A 20,495-nucleotide genomic window follows, 5' to 3' on the forward strand; every position below is an offset into this window, starting at 1 on the left:
CCTCCAGCGACAACGTTGAACGTGGACATCATCAGACAAACAACTTTCCTAAAATTCATATTCTTCTTTATTTTGATGTAAATATTACCTAAAAGGTACAGTAGGCAAATTCTGATCAGACAATGTGGCAACATTCTGATTATTATATAAGTTGAGTCCTGCACATGAATTTTGCTACAAGTAAGTTTAAAGATGTAATTTTCTGCTTTAGATGCATTTTGATATGTTAATTCCGTACAAGAATATTTCCATATTAATGCCATGATTATAATTGATTGATTGATGTAGAGATTAAGAAAGCATCACTTACTTTCATTTTCTTATCGTTTTCAAGATTAATTGTGTTTAGAAAAAGAAACGCACTTTTTTGCCTGGACTATGTATGACATTGCATTCAAATGTACAAGTAGATATAAGAAACATAGTATATATGAAAATACAAGCATTACATAATTATATATACAAGACTATATGAAATGCCGTGTATTGGTGTGAGATCATATTGTCGTCTAGCAGTGCTATTATGGCCATACCAATTTAATTGATTGGTTCACGGATTCGCTCGCTCCTACTTTTTGGAAAAAAAGAATAAAAATGAAAATTACCACACAGCAAATTTTAACCATTATTTAATGAAACCATTCACCAACTTTCATGAAGAATGGGACAAACATAAAAACTGACACTACTTTTGTAATTTTCAACGAACAGGTGCTGTTACTGTACAGTAATAGTGTTTTTGTACTTTTTTCAAGCTGAAACTTTTTATTCTTTATGTTTTGGATTAGCCCTTATCTTTACCCCAACCATTTTACAATTTTTTTTTTTTTTTTTTCGCCCTTTCGCTCCATATTTTTATGAAAAAATCCGTGAACCAAGAAATTAAATTGGTGTGGCCTATGGTATAATTAGGTTGGTAGCAGAAGAAATGGAGGATGCAATTTGCTGTCCGCGTTTGAACAACTTACATTAGTGTCCACACGTGTCCTACTTTACGTGTTCCATGTATTAAATGAGAACAACTACAGTTAGGACCAAATGAAATTAGTCTCGATGTAAATGTGTCCTACTTTTGTATAGATTTTTATGTTTATATGTGTACCCGCTTTACAAAGGTTTCATGCCTCAAATTGTAATTGCACACTATTTTGATCAACAAGTCATCAGTCTAACATGGCATGGATGTTGATTAAATGCTCAATTCAGATATTAGAAGTGGCTAGATTTTTATATCTTTGTCTCTATTCATTGCTCCCTTTTTCTGTATTGCGTAACGTCTAAACATTGAAAGGATACCCCGAGAAAATATCATGGCCATTCAAAAAGAAATATTTAAGAACACAATTGCCTCCAGATATGAACATTTATATAACGTTCCTTGCTGTTATACAACCAGTAAAAGACACGTAGGCATGCGTCCTGTAACGATCAGTGTGCTATACTTTGCTATCTGAGGATTGAAGATTGTACATTTTTCATCGCAAGGAGACAACAACATTGACGATCAACGAGGCAACGGATTTCTTGATCAATCTTGAGCTGTGGCTTACTTTCATCACGGGTCCTCCGGCTTTACGTCAAATACGGACAGGACATCCCTACCCAAAACTAGGTACTCATTTTCACCCGAGTAGAGTGAGGTAATACTAGTATGTGCGAACTGTCTTTCAAAAGGATATATAGCGTCGTTGCCTTCTAATGATTCAATCTCTAACGATCAAATTCTACCTCGACAACAAAAAATATAAACTACCTTGTCATCCCACGTTGTCAGTGTAGGTTAAAATTACCATACACAAATGAAAGCGTATAAGCAGTTCATTCAAGTCTATATTAGTTGGTTGTTTGCCTGTATGAGGGGCTATGCCCTGCCATCTGGCTGTACAAGTTCAGGGACATTTGCCATAAGTTGCTACTCAGGTCAATTTACTGCGTTGCCAAACGAACTGCCTGCAAATACTACCCGCCTGTATGTCTCCTTTAGCAATCTGAGTCATATTGCATATTTTCCACCACTTCAAAACCTAGTTTCCCTCCGATTGAGATACAACAATATAGAATCGATCGAGTGGCTAAAACTCAGCTCTCTGCCTGCGTTGGGGTTCCTACAACTGTCCAGGAACAAACTGACACACGTGAGTTTGGGTGTCGTCATTGAACATCTTCCAAACCTGAGTTTGGTGCATCTGACGAATACCAGGCTTGTAACCGTCTCGGAAAAAGAGTTGGCGCTCTCCTTCTTGGATACCGTGCGCATTGGTGATAACCTTTTTAACTGTGGCTGTGACTTGCTGTGGTTGATTCAGAAGATTAGCTGTTTGGGAAAATGCAATCGGATATTTGCAACTTGCTGTCCTAAGTGTGAGGCATGCGTTCTACGTGATCTTACCTTTGGGCACGATACTCTGCTGTGTGCGAGCCCAGAGCACATGAAAGGAGTCGCCTTAGCAAGTGCTGGTGTCCGGTTGACATCCTGCTTTACAAAACGGTATGACACGACATCAATTTGGACTCAAGCCCCTTTGCAGATTGAAACGTCAACGAATCGGTCGATTTCTACTGGTCATGCAAAGGATCAATTTAAGGCGTCACTGTCTAAAGATGATACAGATGACTCCAATACAATGACGGCCAAGATAGACACAATCACAAACTCGGATTTTGCCTCTGCAGAAAGTGTGCATGAACCAAATACAGTGAAAACTGGTATTTTTTACCATTTTCACAACAAAATTTGACGAAACACCGACAATCGGACACCACATTAAAAGATGGGGATTTTTCAAGACATTATTATTTCAGTTGCCAGTGTTGCGGGATTCATTTTTATTGTTGTTATAACAGTCAACATTAGTATGGCGCTCAGAGCTAACAGTTCAGATAAAGATGCAGCTTCTCAGCATCACGATACATCACATGAGATTTACCATAAATGTACAAAGTAACGTCTTCTTCCCAGTCTATGATGCTAGTACACAGCCAAGTCTGAATCAAATGGATACATACTTTGGCCAAATAATATAAATACGACCCATACCAAAAAAACGCATAGTACGTCAAGCAAAATGCTCGTACACTACAACCAAGATCTCCGAGTCAAATGATGCCACCAATAGTTAACAGTTTAATATACTTGAACACAAAAATAATGACACAGTGCTTTTAGCAATGATTTTGCAAAGTATGTTTGGCGTTATGCATGGATTGCTTACCACAAATGAACCATACATGTACATATTTAGCAGTGAAATCTGCAATATACAAAGACAGACAATAGTGTTTACTTTTATGGTGGCTAGAACCCGACTCTACATTTTTTGTAAATGGTTCCAATAATTCTGAATTAATCACATAGGTTTTTTTTTTCATATTCACTGTACTACTGCCTTATTCAATGTAAATGTTTTACTGTATAATATATATATGTTCGATAGCACCGGTACCCAACATCAGCATTGCTGACTGGGATGTCCTCTGTAAAACTGTATTGCCTTGTTGCAATTTTTAAAAGAGTAATAGATAAATAAAAATATTTCAAAAAGAGTTCGTGTTTGTCACATTTAAATCAAATGTTCACATCAAGTTTGTTTTTCTAAGAATTTAGAACTTTTTAGGTTGATTTTTGTTATTACAAATATCGTTTGGACTCTAAAGATTAAAATGGAATTTTAGTAATTGCCAAGTTAGGCAACTGATTCTTATCTTATTGAATGAATTGCAACATGTATCTGACCTTGCAATGCAGCAACATTCTTATTATTACAGAAGTTAAGTCTTGCAAATGAAATTTCATACATTTAAGTTAGAAAATGTAATGTTTGTCTTATATGCATTTTTAATGAACCTGTATTCGTTAATTCTGTACAAGGGCATTTCATCAAACATAAATTTCACCTGTTATGACCTGTCCTACCTACAGCAAAGAGAGAAAAGCATTGTTCAAGAATATTAGAAGTAAAGCAATTAGCTCTCTTACTGTTGCACAGAACGGTATTCTCCATATGCTGCTATCACGTTCATGTAATATATCCATCTACGTTGGTCAATCTATTTATACATTATTCCAAATGCGAGACCAGATCACTCATACATGACTGTATTGTTATCGATAATATTTTGTTGTTCTGTATGTAGCCTCGTTGTACAATTGTCTATAAAGCTAGCAGCTTGCTATTGGTTGCCATACATTGTACCTTGTGCTATTTATCAGCAATGAAATTCATTCATTCATTCATAACAGTTTTAACTTGAATAATAGACACAAGAAAGCATCGTTATGTATGACATTGCATCAAAGTGTACAGCAAATATAAGAAAAAAAATTAACTATAAAAACGTATATCTGAGCATGATTGCGTGACATGTACACATAAACATGGAAAATACAATAATTGTGTAATTATTTTGTTGTCTTGCAGTTCTTTGGTGATACTACTATCCATTTAGATTGGTAGCAGTAAGAATCGAGGATCCAAGGATTGATCGGATGCAAGTAATTGTCCGTGCTTGAACAAACCATATTTCTGGCAACTATCATACTCCCAAAGAGTGACATTTCATAATTTTGTTTCATAACTTTTAGTAGTCCATAAAGAAAAAAAAAAAACATTCCAATATAAAAGCCAAGACATTTAAAGAGAGGGGGTGAACTGTCGGTAAATTACATAAATCTTATTTTTCGAAATATCGGATCCCAGACTATTACATGTACTTGCAAACCTAAAGTTTTATCCGCACTATTGACCATCTTTACACTTAAGTGTACGATACGATACGGGACGATTCTTCAAGAATCACAAACGACATCTTTAGAGGCGTCTCAATAACCATTCATGGTATCTTTAAGTTGTTGAAAGAAAAAAAAATTGAAATACGTCAACGCGAAGCATGATTTATCACCGTTTATACCCCTGTCACATTGTCGACGATCTTCAGACGTACTTTAATTCGCGTTCGCTGGAAGGTTTACCGATCTTAACATCGACAGATCTCGACAAAGAAGAATCCAACTTAAATCACTGACGGCTCAAAATGACCGAAACGGTTTTTCCGAGATTTTTTGTTTTGGGGATTTTTGAAAAATGCCTTCGATTTTGAATTATTGGTAATTAAAGGGACAAATTGTAGAAATTTGGCGCCAAAATTTCAAATGTTCTGAACTTTAAAATCTCCAGTCATATTGACATTTGTAACTTATTTCCAACTTATCTGCGTCATTTTATCACATTTCTAGCACTAATTAACAACGCCAAAGTAAGCCACAACCAAATTCACTTACTTCCGGGTAGCCTACCGGAAGTAAGCCGGCCGTAGATTTCCGAATCGACCGTTGCGGTCGCAGATCCTCGGAGCTTCGCGGGGACTTTTAACAAACTTCAGTAATGATTCGAGCGAACCACCGAACGCGTTCTAAAGCGCACTTTGATTCGTCGGAGAGTTGAAAAAAATGTCGGACAACTCAAGCGGCGGGGGGAAGTACGCATATTTCGAGACGTTCTCGCGACACAACAAAGTCGTATCAATACGTTGTAAATATTGCTGTGCAGTGTAATAAGGTAGACTCAACTCATAATGTAGAAAAATGGCCGAAAACAGTGACTTTCTTTTTTACATTATGTTCCTTTAAGTGCGAAAAATGCCATTTTTACGCATATTTTTTACTGTAACTTTGCTTAAGATCAAAAATTATAAAAAAACGTAAAAAAGTTTTATTTGCCTCTTAGATGATCATAAATATAAAAATCGAGAAATTGTTATGGCACTTGCGGCCCATCTTATCAAGAGTATGGTTAAATTGAAGGCCTTCCTTGAAACAGAAAATAATCGTCTTTTGAAACAAAATCGAAACAAAACAGCTATCTTAATTCAAACGGGAAGATTCAAACTATCTAAAATTGCGAATCTTTTTTTGAATACATTTTCCTTGTCATAACATTTTGTTTATTTTGAAATATTTTACGGTTAGCCAATAGTAGGCCTCTTGTAACCCGATACTTCGTCGATCTCGCATAGCAACGGAAAATTATACGCTAGCAACCGACCGCCGTGTTTCGATACGTATGATAGTAATATTTATAATTCAATTCAAAATTATGTATACTGATATATTATAAACAGAGAACAGAACAGAAGAAATACAATGAATTTCATAGGCTAGCTGGCGTATATTCAGCAAATGGAAAATGGGTGGTTTTTAGTTAAAAGAAAAACATTAATTTCCTTACTTATTATTTTTCGTAACGTCTAAACAGTACAGGGATACCCCGAGAAAATAGCGAAGCCGTCGAAAAATGAATATTTCAAAACACGTGAACATTTCTTTCCATACATGAATAGTTATATCGTTCAGTCTTACAATCGAAAGACACGTAGATGGGCATTCTATATGGTTCTGTTATTATATACATTTCTATGTGACGATTGAATGCAAACATTGTCCTTTTTATCGAGAGGAGACAGCATCATTTAAAATCGTCAGAAAAGACAACAGGTTTAAATATCAACCTTTTCTGTGGCTTTTTTCAATCAAGACCATCAGATTTACGTACAATACGGGAGGACGTCTCTACTCAAAGCTAAGTATTCATGTTCCACTGCGTATATTGAGGAGATAGTAAACTATCTTCCTTAAGATCACAGTGTCGTTGCCTTTCACTGATTTGATCCCTGCATATTTTGATTTTTACTCCACAACCTAAAGCAGAAAGCTATCTTGCCAACCCACGTTGTGAATGTCGGTTACCTTAGGTTTCCATACAAAAATGAAATCGTACGGGCAGTTAATTCAAATTATCTTTTATTTGTTATTTTTCTGCACGGTGGGCAACGCCCTGCCAACTGGGTGTTATAGACAAGAGACATCTACGATCACTTGCTTCTCAAGTCCACTTACTGCGTTGCCCAAAGGACTGCCGGCACATACAACCAGCCTCTCTGTCTCCGTTAGCAATCTGGGGCATCTTGCGTATTTTCCAGCACTATCAAAACTCGTTTCCCTCAGCTTAAGAGACGACAACATCGAATCTATTGAGTGGCTGGAACTGCGCTCTCTACCGGCGTTGAAGTTTTTAGACCTGTCTGGGAACAAACTGACACATGTGAATTTGGGCGTTGTCATTGAACATCTTTCAAACCTGAGTTTGGTGGATCTGACTAGTAACAGGCTTGCAACCGTCTCAGAAAAGGACTTGGCGCTTTCCTCCTTAGATAGCTTGCTCATCAGCGATAACCCTTTAGCCTGTGACTGTGACTTGCTGTGGTTAGTCAAGAAGATAAGCTGTTTGAAAATATGCACGGGGATTTTGGCAGCTTGCTGTCGGGAGTGTGAGGCGTGCGTTTTTGGCTTTCTTCCGTCTAGTCACGATACTCTGCTGTGTGCGAGCCCAAAGCACATGGAAGGAGTTCCCTTAGCAAGGGCCGATGTACGCCTGACATCCTGCTTGACAAAGTGGCCTGACATGACGGCAGTATGGACTCCATCTCTTGTAGTTGATACAGGTTTCACAAGTGCATGGAAAACCCAATCAGCTACATTGTCACACTTGGCTCTAAGCTCTTTGGAAACGCTGCATGGACAAAACAACATTTCTTCAACGAAATCGACAAAATTCTCACAAACGGACAGTACATTAAACCTTAGGACCTTACAAATCGTTACCATCTCTGTCGCCAGTTTTGTGGGATTTCTTTTTATCGTCGTTATAACAGTGAAGAGTATCATGTCGTTCAGAGCTAGCAGTTTGGATCACGATGCTGCTGCCGCTCATAACAACATCATGATGCATCACATCAGACCTATTGGAAATGTACAGAACAACACCCTCTTTTCAGTCTGTAACGCTAGTAACCAACAAGGTCTGAATCAGATGGATACAAGCTTTGGCCAAATAATACCACCCATACATAACACAGCATACAACGTAAACCCAAATGGGGGAATTCTACAACCATGTCAAATAATACCACCCATACAAATCAGAGCTTACGACATAGACCCGAATGGAGGGAGACCGGGCCAAAGTCAAATGATTCCACCTATAGTGAACTTTTTATATACTAGAACACAGAACTAAGGAAACACTGCGGTGTTGCAATGACCATCTTTCAAACGGCGTCCTTCTATTTGTTTTAACTCCACCTAAGGTCGGTCACCATAAGACCATTTAAACCCAATAAAGGAGTTTTCTTCCGTGAAAATGCGAGTAGCCAGACTACTTCCAGGACCATACCAGGGCTATACAAAGAGAATTATATTGAATTGACTTTAAAAGTAACGAATCAAATAACACGGTTTAATATTTCTTACGCTGAGTTGAAATATACTCCAGAGGATGGAAAGGTCACACTGGAAAAACCATATCTAATGAACCTCATCTGTGATTTCCCGATTCATGTTGATGTTGATAATGATGTTGGAATTTTAATCGTAAGTAATTAAATTCAATTTGTTGTCAAAAGTAGAATTTCGGTTTGTAAAATTCAGGCAACTTATTCGTATCTTATTTACATGAATAGCAACATTTAGCTAACCTTGCAACGTAACAACAGACTTTGATGTCGAGAAGTTTATCATTTCGAAGAAGTATGATACCTGTAACTAAATATTAGGTATTTTTCTGTCTAATGTCTAAAATGTCTGAATTGTAATAATTAAGAGTGTAGAAACAATCTGTATGTATTCGTTATTCTTGAGATAGCTTGCGTCACGTTTGGAGAAAATATACATAATTTTGAATCGCTTCATATGGAATTGCATTGTAACGTATAGAAAAATGGAAAACTATGTTATATATGGAAATATAAACATTTATATACTGGAACCCCAAACTAAGGTGCGGTGTAGCAACGGTCATGCCTTAAACGACGCTAGTCTCGAACGAATTCAAATGTGAAACATGTAATTGCTTACATACATTATCCACATGTGCCAAAATTTATTTTGATGTGAATATTATCTAAAAAGGTACAGTAGGGAATTTCTGATCAGACAATGTGACAACATTCTGATGATTACATAAGTTAAGTCTTGCACATTAATTTTGATACAAGTAAGTTTAGAAATGTAATTTTCGGCTTTAGATGCATTTTAAGTTATTTGTTAATTCTGTACAAGGATATTTTAATATCAATGCCATGATTAGAATTGATTAATTGATGTATAGATTAAGAAAGCATCACTTACTTTCATTTTCTTATCGTTTTCAAGATTAATTGTGTTTAGAAAAAGAAACGCACTTTTTTGCCTGGACTATGTATGAAATTGCATCAAAATGTACAATTAAATATAAGAAACGTAGTATATATGAAAACACAAGCATTTCATGTATACAAGACTATATGAAATGCCGTGTATTGGTGTGAGATCATATGGTTGTCTAGCAGGGCTATTGTGATACAATTAGGTTGGTAGCAGAAGAAATGGAAGATGCAATTTGCTGTCCACGTTTTAACAACTTACATTAGTCAGTTGTCCTACTTTACGTGCTCTATGTGTTAAATGAGAACAACTACAGTTAGGAGCAAAAGAAATTAGTCTCGATGTAAATGTGTCCTACTTTTGTATAGATTTTTATGTTTATATTGTGTACCCACTTTACAAAGGTTTCATGCTTCAAATTATAATTACACACTATTTTGATCAAGAAGTCATCAGTCTTACATGGCAGGAATGTTGATTAAATTCTCTATTCAGATATTAGAATGGCTAAATTTTTACATCTTTGTCTCTATTAGCAGCTCCCTTTTTCGGTATTGCGTAACGTCTAAACAATACAAGGATACCCCGAGAAAATATCATGGCCATTCAAAAAAATATTTAAAAAAAAACGCAATTGCCTCCACATATGGACATTTATATAACGTTCCTTGTTGTTATACAACCAGTAAAAGACACGTAGGCATGCGTCCTGTAGCGATCAGTGTGCTATACTTTGCTATCTGAGGATTGAAGATAGTACATTTTTTATCGCAAAGAGACAACAACATTGACGATCAACGAGGCAACGGATTTCTTGATCAATCTTGAGCTGTGGCTTCCTTCCATCATGGGTTCTCTGGCTTTAAGTCGAATACGGAAGGGCGTCACTACCCAAACATAGGTACTCATTTTCACCCGAGTAGAGTAGTGTGATATGTGTGAACTGTCTTTCAAAGGTGTATAACGTCGTTGCCTTCTACTGATTCAATCTCTAACGATCAATTTCTAACTCTACAACCAAAAATATAAAACTACCTTGTCATCCCACGTTGTCAGTGTACTAGGTTAACATTTCCGTACACAAATGAAAGCGTATTGGCTGTTCATTCGAATCATTCTTTGTTGGTTGTTTGTTTGCACGAGGGGCAACACTCTGCCAACTGGCTGTACTAGTCCAGGGACATCTACCATAAGTTGCTACTCAGGGCAATTTACTGCGTTGCCAAAAGGACTACCTGCAAATACTACCCGCCTGTATGTCTCATTCAGCAATCTGAGGCATCTTGCATATTTTCCACCACTACAAAAACTCGTTTCCCTCAGGTTGAGATACAACAACATCGAATCGATTGAGTGGCTGGAACTCCGCTTTTTACCGGCGTTGGAGTACCTACAACTGTCCAGGAACAAACTGACACACGTGAATTTGGACGTCGTCGTTGAACATCTTCCAAACCTGAGTTTGGTGGATCTGACGAGTAACAGACTTGCAACCGTGTCGGAAAAAGAGTTAGCACTACCCTTCTTGGATAGAGTGCGAATCGGCGATAACCCTTTAAACTGTGACTGTGACTTGCTGTGGTTAATTCAGAAGACTAGTTGTTTGAAAGAATGCATGGGAGCATTTGCAGCTTGCTGTCCTAAGTGTGAGGCATGCGTTCTACGTGATGTTTCGTTTGGGTACGATACTCTGCTGTGTGCGAGCCCACAGCACATGAAAGGAGTGCCCTTAGCGAGTGCTGGTATCCACTTGACATCCTGTTTGACAAAACGGTCTGACACGACAATAATATGGACTCAAGCTACTGTACAGACTAAGGCGTCAACTGATCTGTCGTTTTCTGTTGGTTATACAATGGATCAAGAAAAAGTATCACTGTCTAAATATGGTACAGATGACACAACTACGAACGCTCGCGATCGGATCTCGCCTCTTCAGAAAGGCTGCATGAACAAAATACAGTGGAAACTGGTGTAGTTTTTCATACTATTTTTTAAAACAAAATGATTTTGCCTCCAACAGCGCCATTCCGACCCACACCCTTACCCATTGAGGTCAGAAACCACACAACATTGCATCGTTAAAGGAGTTTCCTAACGTAAATTAGTGACGGATTTTGTATGAAAGAGGTGTTTGCCTTAGATGCATTTTTAGAGAAGCATTGTTCACGAATATTAGAAGTAAAGCACATATCTCTCTTACCGTTGCACAAAACTATATTTTCCATATATTGCTATCATGTTCATCTCATATATCCTTCTACGTTTGTCAATTTATTTATACATTATCCAAATGCGAGATGTAGGTCACTTATGCATAACTGTGCTGTTGTCGATAATATTTTGTTGTTCTGTATGTAGCCTCGTACACATGTCTATAAAGCTAGTAGTTTCTTATTGGTTGCCGGCATACATTGTACCTTGTGCTATTGTCGAGCAATAAAATTCATTCATTTATTCATTGTCTTAATTGGAATTCATGACTTGGTGTATAGATTATGAAAGCTAGCCTCGTTGAGTACGACATTGCGTTAAAATATACAGTTAACTATAAGGAACGTATATCTTAACATGATTGCATGACATGTACACATAGTATGAGTGTGTATTTGTCTTGCAGTGCATTGATGATATCACTGTTCATTTAGGCTGGTACGTAGCAGTAACACTAGAGAATGAAGGATTGATAGGACGCATTGATTGTGTTTGAACAATTCACATTTCTTGGCTACTATCATACTCCATAAGAGGGACACTTCACTATTTTCAATCATAAATTTTAGCAGTTCTTTAAAGAGAAAAAAACATTCCAATGTTTACGTTAAGCCATATAAAAAGAGGAGGTTGAAAATGTTTGCAAATCAATTTTTTTGCAATAACGGATCCCAGACAACAATTACTAAAATAGAATTAGTTCTCGGCAATTACCAAAGTAATATGCGTTCCCCGCAATTATTAAATTAACAGCCGTATCCCCAGACAATATCATTTCATTCGTTCTGACGTAGCTTATATACACATGCATACATAAAGGCACGTGTCATAAAGGAACGAGGCGATAAAAAAGGGGTCAGGTAGTCTGAGATAAGTTGTTTTTTGCCTTTTTTCTAATGACTAATCAATCCTATCCTGTACAATGCTGCCGACAATATTTTTTAAGAAAAGGCGCCAAATTTTGTTGTTCTGGTACATGCCGTTTAGGAGCTATACAACGTCAAAGTTGGCGCAGACACTTTTAGCAAACCGCCCCCCCCCCCCCCTTCCCCACCCCCAGTCTGGATAGGGTTGAGAAAGCATTTAAAATCAGCACTTTACCTACTTCAGCAAATTGAACGTTTATAGATAATAAGCAGTAAACAAGGTTTTTGCACGTCATTTAAAAATCGTTAAAATTGTAACAAGATACCTGATTAGAAAGTATATTGTTTGATATAGCATGTTTTGCTGTCTTTTTAAATCTCACGTATCGGATTTCTTTGCCATCACAACTTTACTTTTACGCTTTTACGCTAACTTTTGAAAGTGTTGGCGCGTTTACATTGAAGCGTATGTTTCCTCGGCCGACCTTTTGTTGAGTGAGGCCCGGTTGGTACTTATGAATAACACTGAATACGAGAAGAAATATTACAAAGTCGTCTTGCAACTTTAACAAAACATTAATAACCACAAATAAACAAAACGTTAAAGTGAATAAACAGAAATTTTCTAGAAAGGTAATTTATATCAAATATTGGTAACTTTATGATATGTATGTTGTTTGTTGTTTGTTTATACAATGTATGTTGTTTCAAATTAGTCGCAACGAAATTTAAATATGGATTATGTTAGTGCTCACACTCGTGTCCACATGTGACCTACTTTTGCAATGATCACTCGTCGCTGTTCCACGTGTTAATTAACTGGAACTTTAGTTAGGACAAAATTAAATTAGTCTCGATGTAAATGCGTCCTACTTTTGTGAAGAGTCATCGTTTATCAAGTATCCACGTGTAATATTTTTACAAGAAGTCACACATCTTAGATTGCAGTCTTTTCTTTTACTTCCGGCGTGTTGTTTTCGATACGTAGTTTTGCTTCTGTAGATACCAGTTTTATGATATTGTGAGAGGTAGTTTGATGGTATGTGATAAATGTCCATGTTTTAGTGGCTGCATTTTTTAGAACGTGTTGATTCCTATTTGGAGACCTAAAGATGAGATTAAAGTGGTGAGTTCATTTTTTTCTATTCGCCTTTGGACAGACGGGGACAGTGTGGCACTGTACCCAAGTTTTGTAACTTATATTAACAGTGCCACATACAGGGTACAGACAGAACGAACCTTTAAAAGTGCATTTCTCAAGGGCACAACGTCGGAGGCACGACGGGGATCGAACTCAGGAGCTCTAGATTCCGAGCCGAACGCTCTACTAGTTACGGCATACACGACGTCACTGTGTGTTCATTCCATTAATTATTTTAAATACAAACTCTTCTTACAACAAAAGGTTAATAGTATCCATACATATTGGACAATATTTCTCAGACATAATTCCAAATAAAGTAGTTTGTGACACATATCAAACTATAGGATACTCACACAAAAATTAGTCTGCAATACCTGCAATACGTGTCCTATTTTTGTACACTGTTATTGCATATGCAAGACTCAAACTTTTGTACCAAAAGCCACGAGTTGCTGTATTACGTTACAAGAATGCAATCTTCTATTATTAGAATATGTTGTGTTCATTATGCATATCATTTGACGCCTTTCTCTTATCATTTCACGTCAAAGCAATTCCTTCCAAGGGTCCTGTTTTTTGGTAAGAGGTGCATTTATTTCCGTGTAAAAAGTTGACATTCAAGCTTTACGAAAAGTGAACTCCCTTTGAGGAAGAAGACTCCCAGCGAGCAAGAGCTACCTCTGTCTTCTCAAGTATCAACAAGTTGGCTTTCTCAATTGCAGCAGCGCTGAAGAACCGGAAAAACCAAAGGTCTGTAATTTTAGGAAGCATTGTCTTGATAAGGATACCTGAGAATTTGCCCTGTTACATCATCAATATCTTACATACTAGTATACCTGCCACCATGATTTGCAAACGTCGTCGAAACCGGGGTAAACCAAGACGAAAGAGCAAGTTCTTCTTCATACCTATCATCCTACTCTGCGTTATGCCTTGTATTGGGAACCAGATCAGTGGCTGCAAAAATGCAGAGACAAGAAACAGGAAGCCGGTGGTCGTTTGTACGTTTAAACGACTTAACTTAAGCCATTTTCCTGTGGGGCTACCAGCAAACGTATCTCGATTACATGTCTCCTTCAACGACTTAAGTCACCTCACACGTATTCCGTCTCTTTCTAATTTGGCCCATCTGGATGTCAGATTCAATCATATTAAAACGATCTCCTGGATGTCACTCAAAAATTTACCATCCTTATCCCATCTCTACTTGTCCTTCAACAGAATAACAAACGTGAACTTGGGTGACGTCATGAAATACCTCACTAAACTGCAGTTCGTAGGTCTCTCAAACAACATGATCGCATCTGTATCTGTAAACGAGTTAGGACTTTCTAATATATTGATGCAGATAGATATTAACCAGAACCCGTTTCATTGTGATTGCGCGATGCTGTGGCTGATCAACAAGACCAAATGTTTACAAAGGTGTACGGCTGCGTTTTCGTCTTGCTGCTCTCAATGTGATGCTTGTTTTCTGGTGCCTTGGCTTAGCCTGACGCGTCTTGCGTGTGAAAGTCCGGGATCCCATAGACACAAGGGGACTCCCTTTATCACAATTAGATCTAACTCAGAAGACGTGTGAAGACAACACTACCACAGTAAATGCACAAACGAAATCTCTTCCTGTGACAATTGCAACTTTTTCTTTTGATTATGAACGGACCTACGCAACCAAAATTACCAATTTGTTTCGAGTTCAAGGTAAGGATGAAGGCATAACTCTTCCCGGAACTAAGGCAGGAAAAAACATATACCAAAATACTACGATCGTGTTAACGGCAAAGAAAGGAACAAAAGTTAAAATTGCTTTACACATGTTAACTTTCACGTCAGTAGGTTTGATGGTGCTGCCTTTTATGTACGTCTGTGCGAAAACATTAATAAAGACACTCCAGTCTCGAATCTCTGACGAAAAAGGCAATTCTACGGTTTCCTATGACACCAGACTGCACCATGTTTCTCTCTCCTCCTCCAACACCACACACTATGCCGCCAGCGACGCAGGGATACAGCAACTACCTATTACCGGCGATGATCTTAACTCTACCGGGGCTTCAGACCCGGGCTCCTCGGTGCTGTAAGCGTCTAGCCCCGCCTGGTCAGCTGTGCTCATGCCGGTAATTTTGCCTGCATGAATTCTATTGCAATTTACAATAGAGCCTTTCAGGAAGTGAGGCAAACATTCCTTTACGTGTGAAGAAACTCGCTCTTGTAGCTCCTGTAGTCTGAATTCTCAGTGATCAAGGCACCACAACGCGCAGGAACAGTGATTGACACTTATGTAATTAATGTATCTGTAGTATACATTTCTTGAGACAAAGTTTGTAAACAGATGCAGACAGTTTGAAAGCAACAGAAACAAAAATACGTTTCTGCATTAATGAAGAACTTATCACCTCTTGTCAAAATCTATGAAGGTGGCATTGTACAAAAGTGACTAACAAAATATTTTTATGGATCCTGTAATGACACTAAACACGTAGCCAGTGGATTATGTACAATGTTTTTGTTTATTTATTAGGAATGGTGCAAGTCATTATATTTAGTTAGCATATAGGCAGCTTTCACTGGAAACAAATCAACAAATTTACAAACTGAAAAGTACGAATCCTACATGTACAATGATTCAGTAGCATGCAGGCCATTACAGAACTATACATGCGATGATTTGAACATACTAAGAGACAATAAAAATTGCGTTGTACATACTGCCTTATTAACTTTTATTTTGAATGTAATGTTAACGTATTAGACATGTGTAAGGTAGATTGTTTGTGCAGTTCATTAGCTTTAAGTTAGTAATTAGCTTATTTATCTAAATACTGTAAATGTATTTAAGTTCGCGGAGATGCGACAGAACGGACTTTTTGCGGTGGTTCGCGGTAACAACATAGACTGCAAACTAATACCAAAACAGAAAAAAGTTCGCGGTGGTTTGAAGTTCGCGGTGAAGTGGTCACCGCGAAAACCACGAACATTAATCTACCGCGAACGTTTCTGCATTTACAGTAGTTGATTATTTACTTCAGTAAAGGACATATATCTATACACCCTAGATTTACCGAAGTTCTCTGTCAAGAGCTTTTAGAAGCATTAAAAATTCTTCGAATTTATTTACAATATACGTTAGCCTACTTATTCAAATAGTTGAGATTTACTTCTGTAAATGACATATATGTATATACCCTAGATTTACTCAAGTTCTCTGTAAAGATCTAGAACATTTAGATAATTAATATATATATATATTAATAATAATTAATAATTCTTTTAGAACTTTTACAATATACTAACTTACGAACGAGGCGGTAGCCTTGCCTGTGTTGTTGAATAAAAAAGAAGCACAAATGAATAAAATGTTTTAAGTCTGTAACTGCAAAATTATATAATGAAAACTTAGCTTTGTGCTTATTTCTATAAAATGAACTATGATGTTTGAGTACGTGGTTACTTTGTCGTTGATACTAGTATGAAATGTTGAAAATGTGCAAAATATTCGAACTGAAGAATAAATCTAAATAATATTTATTCTGATAATAAAAATTGTGACTCAAAACACGTGTTATATTGCACACCTTTGTAAGTACGTGGTTGAAGTGAATGCCCTTGTGTTCATTTGTACTGGTCATGATTATTAAATGTTCGTCCCAGTTTCACTCAAAGCACGTGTTTCATTGTGTTGCATGATTAATTTCCACGTGCTGAAAAAATACAAATGATTGTTGATTTTTTTTCAAATCTAGAACGAAATTTGTGCCATTATGCTTCTGCCATACTTTATAGACTAGCCTAGAGGAGGTTTTGTACCATTCCATTAGAGCACTCGAGCAAACTGCATGAAAGGGTAAAATGAAAATGTATTTGTTAATGTATAATCATTACTTTATGGCAACAGCCAAAAGAGCCCCCCCCCCCAAGGTATCACAAAAAAGACCAGTCTAGATTGAGTTAATAACATGTAATAAATAGGAGTACCTTATACTTTACGTAATACTACTGAATACTGAACCAGAAAGTGTGTAGAGACACACTATCATTGTCTGTTTTAACATCATGTAATGAATAGGAGTACCTTATACTTTACGTAATACTACTGAATCGGAAAGTGTGTAGAGACACACTATCATTGTCTGTTTTAACATCATGTAATAAATAGGAGTACCTTATACTTAACGACATCATCATCATCATGTAATAAATAGGAGTACCTTATACTTAACGTAATACTACTGAATCCGAAAGTGTGTAGAGACACACTATCATTGTCTGTTTTAACATCATGTAATAAATAGGAGTACCTTATACTTTACGTAATACTACGAATCAAAAAGTATGTAGAGACACACTATCATTGTCTGTCTTAACATCATGTAATGAATAGGATTACCTTATACTTTACGTAATACTACTGAATCAGAAAGTTAAAGTAAATGCATTACTATGAAATTGAATCTCGTACAAGAGAGAGTGTCGATAATGTGACGATATATGCACAACATCAAGTTCAAGATATATTGACCTCTGCAAATAATAGATTCACCTGTTCCATTGTTTTTAGTTCTAGATACACCCTAAATGATTAACTGAGTGTAGCATGTTCTAATAGTATGTTAACACGAGACTGACTAAAGTAACCAACTGTTCTTTACATACCGATCATTTCTTTAAAAAGAATCCTCAAGGAATTTCCTCATATTCCTGTACTGTGTTTCCTATTGGCGTTAAACTTCGAGAAACTTGGTGTGAAATTGACGATTGTGATTTAGCTGGTTCTGCGCTTCTACCATATGCAGTGTCTTGTATTGGCGGGACCATTTCAAATGTACTGACTCGAGGTAGAGATAGGATGTCAGAAGAACCGGACAGTTTGTGTAGATGGCTGTTTCTAATGTAGGCAGTGTTTGCTAGAGGAGGTATGATAGGATGCATCCTCATATTTGTTTGGGCGGTAGTGACATCGTTGTTGTCTTCCGAGCTGCAACATCGGTGCTTCCAAAGGATTTTTATAGCCACAGCTGAAACCAAACTTAGCAGCAACGGAACAGCTAAAGCGGTTGTCACTGCGAGCCAGATTAGAGTATGTGACTTACTGTTCTTCCTTTGAAAAACATTTGTCGATTTAGCCGTTGTAGTCGAGGACACAATTGTGTCTTTACGGGTTTTCGTAAGATGAGTGCCATTCTGAAGAAGTATAGTATATGTATCATGATTTTTATGTACTTTATAAAAATATGAGCTGGTTCCTGCAAAGTTTTCAGGTGCCGATGTTTGTACATATGTGGTAGCAGTTGTGTCTTTCGCGCATGGTATCTGAGAACTAGCGACATTTCTAAAGGAAAGCCCTTTAAGATTTGTTGGACTGGCACAAGCAAAGCCGTTCATAATTAAATGGGAATTAAGAAAACAACTATCACACCGAAGGCAACACCCCGTATGTCTTCCTTTGCATCCTTCCATACACTGAATACTGCTGATGAGCCATAATAGTCTACAATCGCAGCTAAATGGGTTGTTCTTTAGGAGTGCCTGGTTCAAGAAAGGAAGCCCTAAACCGCGTTGAGAAAGCGAGGCTATCATGTTGTTTGATAGCTCTACGTACCGTAGTTTTGGAAGTTGCTTGATGGCTATACCTAGATTCACGTGTGCAATTCTGTTGAAGGACAAGTATAAATACGTTAAGGACGGCAGATTCCTAAGTTCTATCCAAGAAACGGTTGCGATTCGGTTGGACTTTAATTTCAAGGAGACTAGTTTATCAAGTGGAGGGATGTTGGTAAGGTTCTCGATATCGTTAAATGAGGCGTCCAAACGAATGACTTCAGTATGCAACGCAGGAAGGTCTCTTAACCTAAGACTTTTAAAGTTGCAAGAAACATAACATGTCTGATTTGTTAGGCAGCTTCTTTCGCAGCCTACAAGATGTTCTCCGTGGCAAGGCGGTGCCAAGACTAGAATAAGGAGTACAGGCAGAAAGTAGCAGCTTCTTGCTGTTTGGTCCTCCAAACTCTGACGTCCTGGAATCATGTTGATTTCGAACATGTAGATCTGCAAACATATCAGAGAGTAAATTAAGTAAACTGGGCAATCTGAATAAGGGCAAAACATGGCTTTTGGTTAGTAGTGCAATGGCTCGTTTATTCGGCTAAGCACTTCTTATAACCCCTACTCTTCGTGTGGTGTGTGTTTTGTCGTATAGAAATATCATATTACAAACATAATCTACCGTTATTTGAAAAACTTACAGCCTAAAAATAAACACGCCCTAATGTGCATCATGGTGCGGCGATCAAGGATAGAAATTCATATTGTAAGATACGCCTAATAGCAATCACTTACAACAGTGATTCATGATTTTTGAAACGGTCATGTTTCAGACATCATGACCCTTGATCTTTCGTCAGTGACACTGTATAGACCAATTTGAAGAGCATGTTTTATACAAATTCACCAAATTTGGGGCTCTATCGTAAGCCGTTCTGGCGTTATACGTCAAAAAAGTTGGCGCAGGCCTCAAAAGGCCCCTCCCCCCTGACTGAATAGGGTTAGATCCTGAAAACATGCAATGGCTACACTAAGACCCGTCCCGATTGTTATAAATAGCCTTTTTTGAAAACTGTATGGCAAAAGATGTTAAAGAGCATACCTGTGATTCTCTCTTGTTACCTTGTGTTGGGTCGATGAATGTCTTTCTGCAACTTAAAAAGGGACAGCGTGGTACAAGCCGATCGGGAGCTTCCCTGACTTTTCTCGGCACTGGGAAGGCTACCCGCCCGCCCAGGTCAACTAGGCACCCTGGTGATCGTTTTGCGGGTTGAGATAAAGTTACCTTGTAAGTAATAACGGCTAACTTAAAAAAAGAATGACTGCCTAAAAGAAGGTAAGTAAAAAGAAAATGGTAAGAAATACAACTAGCTTAAAAATACTTGTCTGCCTAGCAGTCTCAAATACGTCTAGCGAAGATGCGCATGCTGGTGGGAAATGTGAAAAGAGTGGTTTAGAAAGAAATTGATTTACGTCACCCATACAATAAATAAACATACAAGTAACATATTCAATAGTTTATTTGATATTCATT

The sequence above is a fragment of the Branchiostoma floridae genome, chromosome 3 (assembly GCF_000003815.2).
Source record: "Branchiostoma floridae strain S238N-H82 chromosome 3, Bfl_VNyyK, whole genome shotgun sequence".
NCBI classification, from domain to species: Eukaryota; Metazoa; Chordata; class Leptocardii; order Amphioxiformes; family Branchiostomatidae; genus Branchiostoma; species Branchiostoma floridae.